Genomic DNA, 9,962 nt, shown 5'->3' with positions numbered 1-9,962 from the left:
AAACTTGTACAAGGCAAGTCCCAGCAGTGCCAGGAAATGTATAGCAAAGTAAAGAAAGCAGTTTGAGGCAAGGCAAAGCAGAGCAGAGAAAGTAAAACCAAGACGTGCCAGGAATAGGAAGCGAAGCAAAGCAAGACAAAGGAAAGCGTGGCCTGAAAAAGCAAACGAAAACATGGCCAGTGGAGGCAAAGCAGAGCAAGGCAAAGCAAAGCAAAGCAAAGTAGTGATTCAAAGATCATAAATCCAATTTCTTTAAGTGATTTATTCTTTATTGACGGCGCCGGATGCACGGGGGATCTTTCCGCCTATCGTGCATCCCGAAGTGAAAAGCCGTCCCAAATTTATACATCACAGTGATTAATATTTTATTAACGCCTATACATATTCATTATCTAACCCCGCCTACTCTCGCTTCTCATGCTAATCAGTTTTTTGTGTCCTGCGCCTGCGCAGATCCTCTCAGTGGTCTTGGGCAGGGGTCGTCGAGCTGTGGTCGGTGGTCTCAGAGAGGAAGGCCATAAGTCTTCCTCACAGTGTACTTTTCACCCTTGGTCAGGATTCTGCTGAATTAGCTTTCTTCCTAACCGCAAGGACTGGTTTTTCTTCGAATCTTCTGCTCATTATTTTCTTATCTTGGATTCCAATGTCTTGTTCGAGATATATTGCCCGTATGTCCTATTTTGAGATACATTGTCCGTACATCTGCTTCCTGCCCTACACCTAATGTTCTGTTCTCCTTTAATAGTTTCATTCTTAACCCTTTCTTATCTGGAATCGCCTCAGCTTCCCTAATCAATCCCCCCTTTTCTTTTCCCCATGCAAATTCTTTTGCATTGCATGCCCTTATCATTAGCAGTATCGCAGTAACATACATACAAATATTCCTACTACCAATAACATAACCAGATCAGTAAAAACTTGTTCTAACTATTGAAAGTTGGGTAACCATGAGGTTAACTTATTCCATATTTCCTCAAAGCCCCATGAAATGTTATCCTTACTAATCTTATACAGAACCTTTGTTTGTTTCTATATTTCCTCTATGTCGGTAGAGACCTTTCCGAATACAAAAATTCTTCTTCCCAGCCTCTACGATATGTATCCCTCAATACCTTGCCATGTACTTTCGTCAGGGAAGCTAATATTGCCATTCGTTGTAACAATTTCCAATTCCAAACAAGTATTACAAAAGACAATATTAAACTTATACCAACTAACATCAATAGAACAATAATTGGGTGACACAATGTGTTCAAAATCCCAGTTGCAGTTGGCGACCATCCAAAGAGTTTGTCCCACCAGCTATGATCTGTGTCTTGTTTTACTCTTTGCAAAACTCTGTTTATTTCTTTTGTATCATGGTGGACAGTGATTAAAGTCTTCTCTCCATCTTCCTGAATGCCTTTTAAAATTTTGATCAGGTCTTGGTGTTTAAGTAATTGCTTCACTAGCGTGAGGTTCATCCCAATAGGTGTGGGTAATAACTTGTGATACATTGTGTGGTTGGACTTGATCAACTGGTGGGATACCACTGGTGCTGAATATAAAAAAATCACACCCGATGATTCTAACAAAGTTACAAATACAAAAGTTAGAGTGATTTTTGCTAGGTAGAGTTATGTTTTCCTTATCTACTTCTACAAAAGCACAAGCAGTTCTTAAACACACACAGCCTTGACCAATATATACAAGCACCGTCTTTTGACTAGTATTTGGATGAATTTCAAAGTGGCAAACACCTTGCTCAGTGTCAAGACAGACATCCTGAGCATCAATTGTGTTGCTCTCACAAATAAATCCTTGTTGTTCCCGGGTAACACATGATTTTAGATTCACAGACTGCCATTTCCCGTTCTTCATCCGGGCCCAAGTTCTATGCTCCGAAGGATAGAGCACTGTTTCCTCATGATTTAACCCTAGTGCAACAATGGGGTGGATAACATAAACTGTAGCATTACGTATAGAAAGCACAAAGGCAGTAGCCATGTTAATAATGGGATCATAGGTAAAATTTACCAGAGTCCACCAAGATTGGAACTTCTTTTCAAAATCATTGGCATTGTCCCAAACAATCTTTCGGACTTCAGCCGGAAAAATGCCTTCACTTCCTTCCCTAATGATCAAGGCAGCCGTTGCCTGCATCCATAACTGTACCTGTATACAACTAAGAGCTAAGGATACATTATCTTGGGCCATACTAAGTGCATCTATTATTAGTCTGTGGTCCTGGTCTTCAGCCTTTTCCCATATTGGTAACACCTTTGAAACTTGCCATTGGCTAGTTCCCAATGCCAGTAAGGATGATTGCAGGGGCTGTTTTAGTTTTGTCTGTGGCTAGCTTATTCATGGGCCTGTTTCATAAATTTTGGGTTCCAGCTTGACTGGGGCTTGGGCATAGGTTGTAGGGGAAGGAAGTGCAATAGGGGGTCTCACTGTCCAAAAACAGTTAACTGTTAATATAAAATTATACCAACAATCTAATTTACCTGGGCGGATACAACCTTCTTGTTGGCCACTTTTGGAAGTCGGTTTTACTAAAATCCCAGTTGCTTTCTCGTGGGCTGTTCCATTAATCATTCGGCACCCTATTTCAATTTCGTCCCCTACAGTTCTTTGGTGTATCCACCCTTCCCCTAAATTTTGCCATTCTGATAATGCATGTAAATGATCACCATTTGTTCGCCAAATAACCACAACAGCTAACTTTCCATTAATGCTCTTATCCTCTGTGGTTACGGCTTCAGACCAAGGCCACCCACCATTCTCTATCATCATAGAAGCACCTTCCAATTCTTGAATCACAATTACAACTATAAGCCACAGAAATAAAACAATTCTGTTAACTAAATTTCTGCTAACTACATTACTAAATACTCCTGACCATAGTGTCTTCATTTCGCTTGACTGAACTTTAGTTTCAGTTCACCGTCACCCAGCGTTACTTTCCAGGGGGCTTTTGGAGCTTTCTTCACTCTCGAATAATGGATCCAGGCCGTTTGCTCCTTAATCTTGATGGCGGTATGTGTGGTCAGCAGCACCTGGTATGGTCCCGTCCACTTTTCTTCCAAAGGGCGACCTGCAAATGCTTTTACATACACATAATCCCCAGGTTTAAAGGGGTGGATTGGTTGGTCCAGCCCTCTAGCCCTGGTTCCTGAGACAACTTTAGATATTTGATCCAACTGTTTTTGGAGTCCTATTAAATAATTACACAAGTATCCCGACCCCAGTTGCGTCAGGTCCTCCCCGCTGAACAAAAACTGATAGGGTCTTCCGTATAATATTTCAAAAGGGCTTAGATTTTCCTTTGTCCGTGGTTTTACTCTAATTCTAAGTAAAGCCAAAGGGAGAGACTGAGGTCATGATAAATTAGTCTTTTGTCCTATTTTGGCTATTTGTTGTTTGATTAGATGATTCATCTTTTCCACTTGTCCGCTTGCCTGTGGTCTGTAAGGGGTATGGAGTTGCCAGTCTACCCCTAAGACCTTACTTACTTCTTGAACTATTTGCACACAAAAATGAGAGCCTCTATCCGAGGACATTGCTGCCGGAATTCCGAAACGCGGTATTATCTCATTCAGTAAAACCTTAACCACTTCTCTTGCCTTGTTGGTTCGACAGGGAAAAGCCTCCGGCCACCTGGAAAAAGTATCTGTCAAAACCAACAAGTATCGATACCCCCCTTTTCTTGGCAGTTCTGAAAAATCTATCTGCCATTGTTGTCCTGGATAGTTTCCTTTACTGATTATTCCGAACTTTACCCTATTTTCTGTATTAGGGTTATGATGCAAACAAATACTGCATTGCTGGGTTACTTGTTTTACCGTAGTATACAGATTTCTTCCCACCGAGACTCGACTCAGATTTTTATATAAGGTGTCTGCTCCCCAATGAGTCTTATTATGTTCTGCCATGACCATAGGCCATATTAAATTAGAGGGTAGTACAACCCTATTATCTTTCAGGTATACCCATCCATCACTCCTTGCTTTTCCTCCCAGGTCCCCAATTAACTTTTGATCTTCCTGTGTGTACCTAGGTTCCTGTCCTTCACCTAAAGTTTGTATTTTACCGTCTGGTATTAAAGTGAGCGCTTCTGCCTCAGCCAATCCGGCCACCCTTTTTGCTTCTTGGTCAGCCAATCGGTTCCCTACCTCGAAGTCAGCGGTTCCTTTTTGGTGTCCCCGGCAATGTATAACAGCCACCTTCTCTGGGTGCTTTACCGCTTCCAACAACTTCAAAATCTCCTCAGCATATTTTATTTGTTTTCCTTGGGCCGTTAATAATCCTCGTTCCTTCCAGATAGCCCCATGTGCATGCACCACACCAAATGCATACTTAGAGTCTGTCCAGATATTTACTTTCTTTCCTGCTGCTAGTTCCAATGCCCGCGTAAGGGCAATTATTTCTGCTTTCTGAGCAGACGTCCCAGGGGGTAATGGTTTCGACTCAATTACCTGTTGAGTGGTCGTCACCGCATACCCTGCTTTGCGTTGTCCTTGTTTCACAAAGCTGCTTCCATCAGTATACCATGATTCGTCCGCGTCTTCCAAGGGCTCCTCCTTGAGATCTGGTCGGCTAGAATACACAGTTTCCATAGTTTCGATACAATCGTGGACCACTGGCTCGTCAGGAGCGTTACTAAGGAAAGAAGCTGGGTTCACAATGTTAGTAACCACAATTTCTACGTCATCTTGCTCCACCAGTATTGCTTGGTATTTTAAAAATCTTTGAGGGGATAACCAGTGTGCCCCTTTCTGCTCCAAGACTGCCGAGACAGTGTGTGATACCAGCACGGTTATCTTCTGTCCCATAGTGAACTTCCGAGCCTCCTGTATATTCATGATGACAGCGGCCACCGCTCGAAGGCAACCCGGCCAACCTTTACTTACTTCATCCAGTTGTTTAGAGAAGTAGGCCACAGCTCTCCTGTAGGGGCCCAGCTTCTGTGCCAGCACCCCCAGAGCCATCCCTTGTCTCTCATAGGAGTACAACCAAAAGGGTTTAGACAAGTCCGGTAGACCCAAAGCTGGTGCTCGCATTAACTCCAATTTAAGCTTCTTAAAGGCAGCCCGTGCTTCCCCCGTCCAGACCAATTTTGATTGGTTATTCTTGATGAGGTCATATAGGGGTTTTACGATTAGTCCATAATTATTAATCCATAGACGGCACCAACCTGTCATCCCTAGAAAAGTTCGTAATTCCTTAATGGTCTGTGGTTCTGGAGTACGGCAGATAGTTTCTTTCCGTTCTGTTCCTAACTCCCTTTGTCCCCCTGAAATCTCAAACCCCAAGTAAGTTACACGTGACTGAATCAGCTGAGCCTTCTGTTGAGAGACTCGATACCCATTCAAACCCAGAAAATTAAGGAGACTTATCGTCCGTTGCATGCAGCTGCTCCTATTCTCAGTGGCTATCAAAAGGTCATCAACGTATTGCAGCAGAACTCCTTCGGTGTTTGGGGCCTCCCAAACCTCAAGCTCTTTTGCTAGTTGATTCCCAAAAATCGTGGGGCTGTTTTTGAATCCCTGCGGCAATACGGTCCAGGTCAATTGAGCCTTTCGTCCTGAGTCTGGATTTTCCCATTCAAAAGCAAAAAGCTTCTGACTTTCTGGGGCTAAAGTCAGGCAGAAGAAGGCATCTTTTAAATCCAGTACGGTAAACCAAACTAAATTATCTTTTAATTTAGTCAGTAATGTATACGGGTTGGCTACCACAGGGTGTATATCTTCAGTGATCTTATTTATAGCTCTTAAATCCTGCACTGATCTATAGTTCTTCCCATCTGGCTTCTTAATTGGTAGTATAGGAGTATTATATTCAGATTCACACTCAACCAGCAGTCCATGTTTTAAAAACTTATCCACTATCCCCTTAATTCCTTTCCTGTCTTCTAATCTTAGGGGATATTGCTTAATCTTAACTGGCCTTTCCCCTGGCTTTAATCTCACCACTATCGGGGCTGCATTTTTGGCTCGCCCAGGGATGTCAGTAGCCCAGACTCCTGGGTAAACTTGGTCTAAAATCTCCGAAGGTACTTTACCGATGGGGTCTGCTTGTATCAGCGTTAAGCTTAGCGCGGTTATCAGCTTTTCTTCTCTCACCTTTAACCCCACCTTCCCTTTTTCAAAGACAATTTCCGCTTCTAATTGTTCTAGTAAATCTCGCCCCAGCAAAGACTTCGGGGATCCTGATAAATATAAAAACCTATGTATTCCCATCTGTTTCCCTAACTTGTATTTTAAAGGCCTTAGGAAAAAGGCTTTCTCGTGCTGGCCTGTAGCTCCTATCACCGTCACAAAATCCTCATCCTCTGGTATCAATTTCTGGTTTAACACAGAATAAGTCGCTCCTGTGTCAATTAAAAACTCCACTTCCTGTCCTGATTTCCCTAGCTTAATTTTAACCAGCAGATCTGCTAGGGTAGAATCCCCCGGTCCACTTCATTGGTCGGGAGATACACTAGCTACCATCAACCTGTTCTTCTCCCATTGTTTCGGACATTCCCTTTTCCACTGACCCACTTCCCTACAATATGCACACTGATTCGGTCTCAGGGGAGGCTTTACTGACCTTCCCCTTATCCCATTCCCTCTTCCTTTTCCCCGAAAAGGTTCTTCTTGCCTCTGTAAGGCCGCAACAGTTGCCGCAGCAATAGCCCTACCCAGCCTTTGTTTCTCATTCCCTTCTCGATTCCTAAATACCCTCCATGCCTCTTCCACCAGCCTTTCTAAATCTCTCACATCCGGCTCTTTCATTTTCTGAAGCTTCCGCCTTATATCGTCCGCAGACTGACCCAAGAACAGTGATACTAGCTGGACTTTACCTTCCTCAGAAGAGGGGTCTATCATTGTAAATTTTTGCATTGCTGTCCTTAGTCGATCGAGAAATTCTGACGGGGTCTCAGTTTGCCCCTGTTTTATGGTATATAACCTAGACCAGTTTACAGACTTTGGTATCGCACTTTCCAAGGCGATCCTAATCCATTCCTGATATCTTTTTAATAACCTATAATCACCCTCATCATTATAGTCCCAGTTTGGGTCCACTCTGGGCACATATACCTCCACAGTTCCAGGTAAAACTCCTGACGTTACCTGGGTCTGTACTTGAGTTTGTGCATTCTTAATTACCAGTTGCTTTTCCGTTTCCGATAATGCTGCCAGCATTATCTCTATATCTTTCCAATCGGGATCTAAATTCTTTCCAATCAGCTCAAACCTCCGGGCCACTGATTCTGGATCATCCTGGTATCCTTTCACAGCTTCCTTCCGTGAATCTAACTCAGCAGTTGTGAAAGGTACTTTTATCCGAGCTGGTCCGTTAGCCCCCATAGCCTGTCGTAACGGGGCTTGAATAACGGGCCCGACCTTACTTCGGGTTCGAGCCGTGATCGGGGTAAAGTCTCCATTCCCCCAACTCTCATTTTTCTTATCTATTCTGCCGTTTCCTGGTCTCGCCCCCACGCCTTGTTCTATTATCTGGGGCGGGAGGACATAATCCTCCGTTCTCTCCTCTGACTCATTCAATTTCAAACATCTCTGCCCGATACTGCACGCCGAACAACATCTTTTCATTTTTCCTGCCCCTTCCTTCTTCATATCCTTTTCTATTGCCAGGATCAAAGGATCCTGTGGGGCTAAGTTAATTCCACACTCCTTCTGCCATTCTGGGTGGTTTCTCAAAGTGAAAAACATATCTGCGTATGACACCTCATCCCACTTTCCTTCTCTCCTTAGAAACAACATTAACTGTAGTAAAGTATTATAATTTAAGGTTCCATTCAGTGGCCATTTCCCTCACAATCCAACTTATAAAGTGGCCACCATTGATTACAATATTTTATCAACGTTTTCTTATTTTCAATTCTACCAGGGGATCCCCCTATATTTTTCCAATGACTCAAGATACATCCCAACGGGCTTTTCTTCGGAATCCCACTACTCTGCTGCCCCCCCATGTTACAGTTCAGAATGTTTCTTGTTACACAATACAAGCCGGCAGCTTTCCACAATAACACCAAGATCCTAGTAACGTTATAAAGAGTATAATCAAAATCCCAAAGACAATAGCCAAGGTCAAGTTCCACATTTAAACACAACGTAATACCAACCTCGCATGCAAAGGTTACTTGTTTCCCAACAGCAACTGAGTGCTTTCCAAAAAACCAAATGCCGTCTTGCAGAAAACTTTTACTTTCCGACTTACAGACGACCCCAACTGACCGGTCAACCAAATAAACCAAAATAAAGAATATAATCACTTACAGTGATGGGGTCCGTGTCTGCCTCCGCAGTGATCCGTTGAGTCGAGGAGTCCCTCCGGGAAATCCCGGGGGTACCCTAGGGAGTCCTGTTCCCAGCGGGTCCTGCGGTCCGACAGAGAAGAAGTCCCATCTGGGGTGCCAGATTGATTCAAAGATCATAAATCCAATTTCTTTAAGTGATTTATTCTTTATTGACGGCGCCGGATGCACGGGGGATCTTTCCGCCTATCGTGCATCCCGAAGTGAAAAGCCGTCCCAAATTTATACATCACAGTGATTAATATTTTATTAACGCCTATACATATTCATTATCTAACCCCGCCTACTCTCGCTTCTCATGCTAATCAGTTTTTTGTGTCCTGCGCCTGCGCAGATCCTCTCAGTGGTCTTGGGCAGGGGTCATCGAGCTGTGGTCGGTGGTCTCAGAGAGGAAGGCCATAAGTCTTCCTCACAGTGTACTTTTCACCCTTGGTCAGGATTCTGCTGAATTAGCTTTCTTCCTAACCGCAAGGACTGGTTTTTCTTCGAATCTTCTGCTCATTATTTTCTTATCTTGGATTCCAATGTCTTGTTCGAGATATATTGCCCGTATGTCCTATTTTGAGATACATTGTCCGTACATCTGCTTCCTGCCCTACACCTAATGTTCTGTTCTCCTTTAATAGTTTCATTCTTAACCCTTTCTTATCTGGAATCGCCTCAGCTTCCCTAATCAGTAGCACGAGGAAAAGCAAAGCATTGCCAGGAAAGACCAAGCAAAGCAATCTGAGGCAAAGCAGAGCAAAGCAGGGGCAAGAACAGCAGAGGAAAGTAGAGAAGGAAAAGCAAAACTGTGCCCGGAAGAGCAGAGCAAAGCAAAGCAGAGCAAGGAAAAACAAAGAGAAGCGAAGCAAATGTAAGGAGCTGGCGGCCAGCCCTCCTGCCGGTTCCCAGCGTCTGCGGGGAAAAGACCGCAGGGCCCTCATGCCGGGTAGAGCTGGCGGCCAGACTCGGACAGTGGCTGTACCCTGCTCGCCCGCTCCCCGGCCTCCTTGACGCCTCATAGTCTGCCGTGACAGTGGGCAAGAACCATGTCTTGCTTTACCTGGTTTTATATTTACTTATTTATTTATTTATTGTTGCCCTTCTTCCATTGTACTTATCGTCGTTCAAAACCTCACCCAACACCGTCCCCAGACGAATAGCAGTGGGGCCCACGTAGCAGCAGGCCACACGGCTGGGGCCACAGAATTGACCATGTCGGGTGGCCAGGCCTGCTGCCCCCACCCTCGAGTTGCGAGGAGACAGTGTGCGGGCTGCGGGGAGGCCCAGCTGTGTGTCTGAGGGTTTATGCGTTCCTAAATATACCGATCGACTCATCGGCAAAATCGGCGGGACAGTCTGCAAAGGAAGCCTAGCGCAGCACAGGAGAGCAGAGCAATGAAGAGGAAAGCCGAGCAAGGCAAAGCAAAGCCCTGCTAGGGAAAAGAATGCGGCATAATGAAAAGAAATGAGAAGCAGGGCCAGGCAAAGCAAAGCGCGGCCAGGAAAACCAAAGCAAAAAGGTCCAAAAATAAAACAAAGCAATGCAATGAATATGTATCTATATTAAAATAAAAAACAAACAAACAAACAAATCAAAACAAAAAAAAAAAAAACAACAACAAGGAAAGCAGGGCCAGGAAAAGCAAAGTAAAGCGTGTCCAGGAAAGGCAAA

General features: G+C 44.1%; 1 long non-coding RNA gene across 1 annotated transcript; it reads right to left on the bottom strand.

Annotated features, from left to right (window-relative positions):
• Window positions 1-244: 244 nt before the first annotated feature.
• LOC310885486 lies at window positions 245-8,982 on the bottom strand. Its single transcript, XR_014574836.1, has 2 exons — window positions 8,268-8,982; window positions 245-3,085 (listed from the first exon to the last, which is right to left on the bottom strand). It is a non-coding gene; the product is annotated as an uncharacterized lncRNA (long non-coding RNA).
• Between the last annotated feature and the right edge of the window lie 980 nt (window positions 8,983-9,962).

Source organism: Anser anser (assembly GCF_964211835.1).
Source record: "Anser anser genome assembly, chromosome: 23".
Classification (NCBI taxonomy): domain Eukaryota; kingdom Metazoa; phylum Chordata; class Aves; order Anseriformes; family Anatidae; genus Anser; species Anser anser.
Note: the sequence above shows the minus strand (reverse complement) of the source record. Positions and strands in the feature narration are given on the sequence as shown.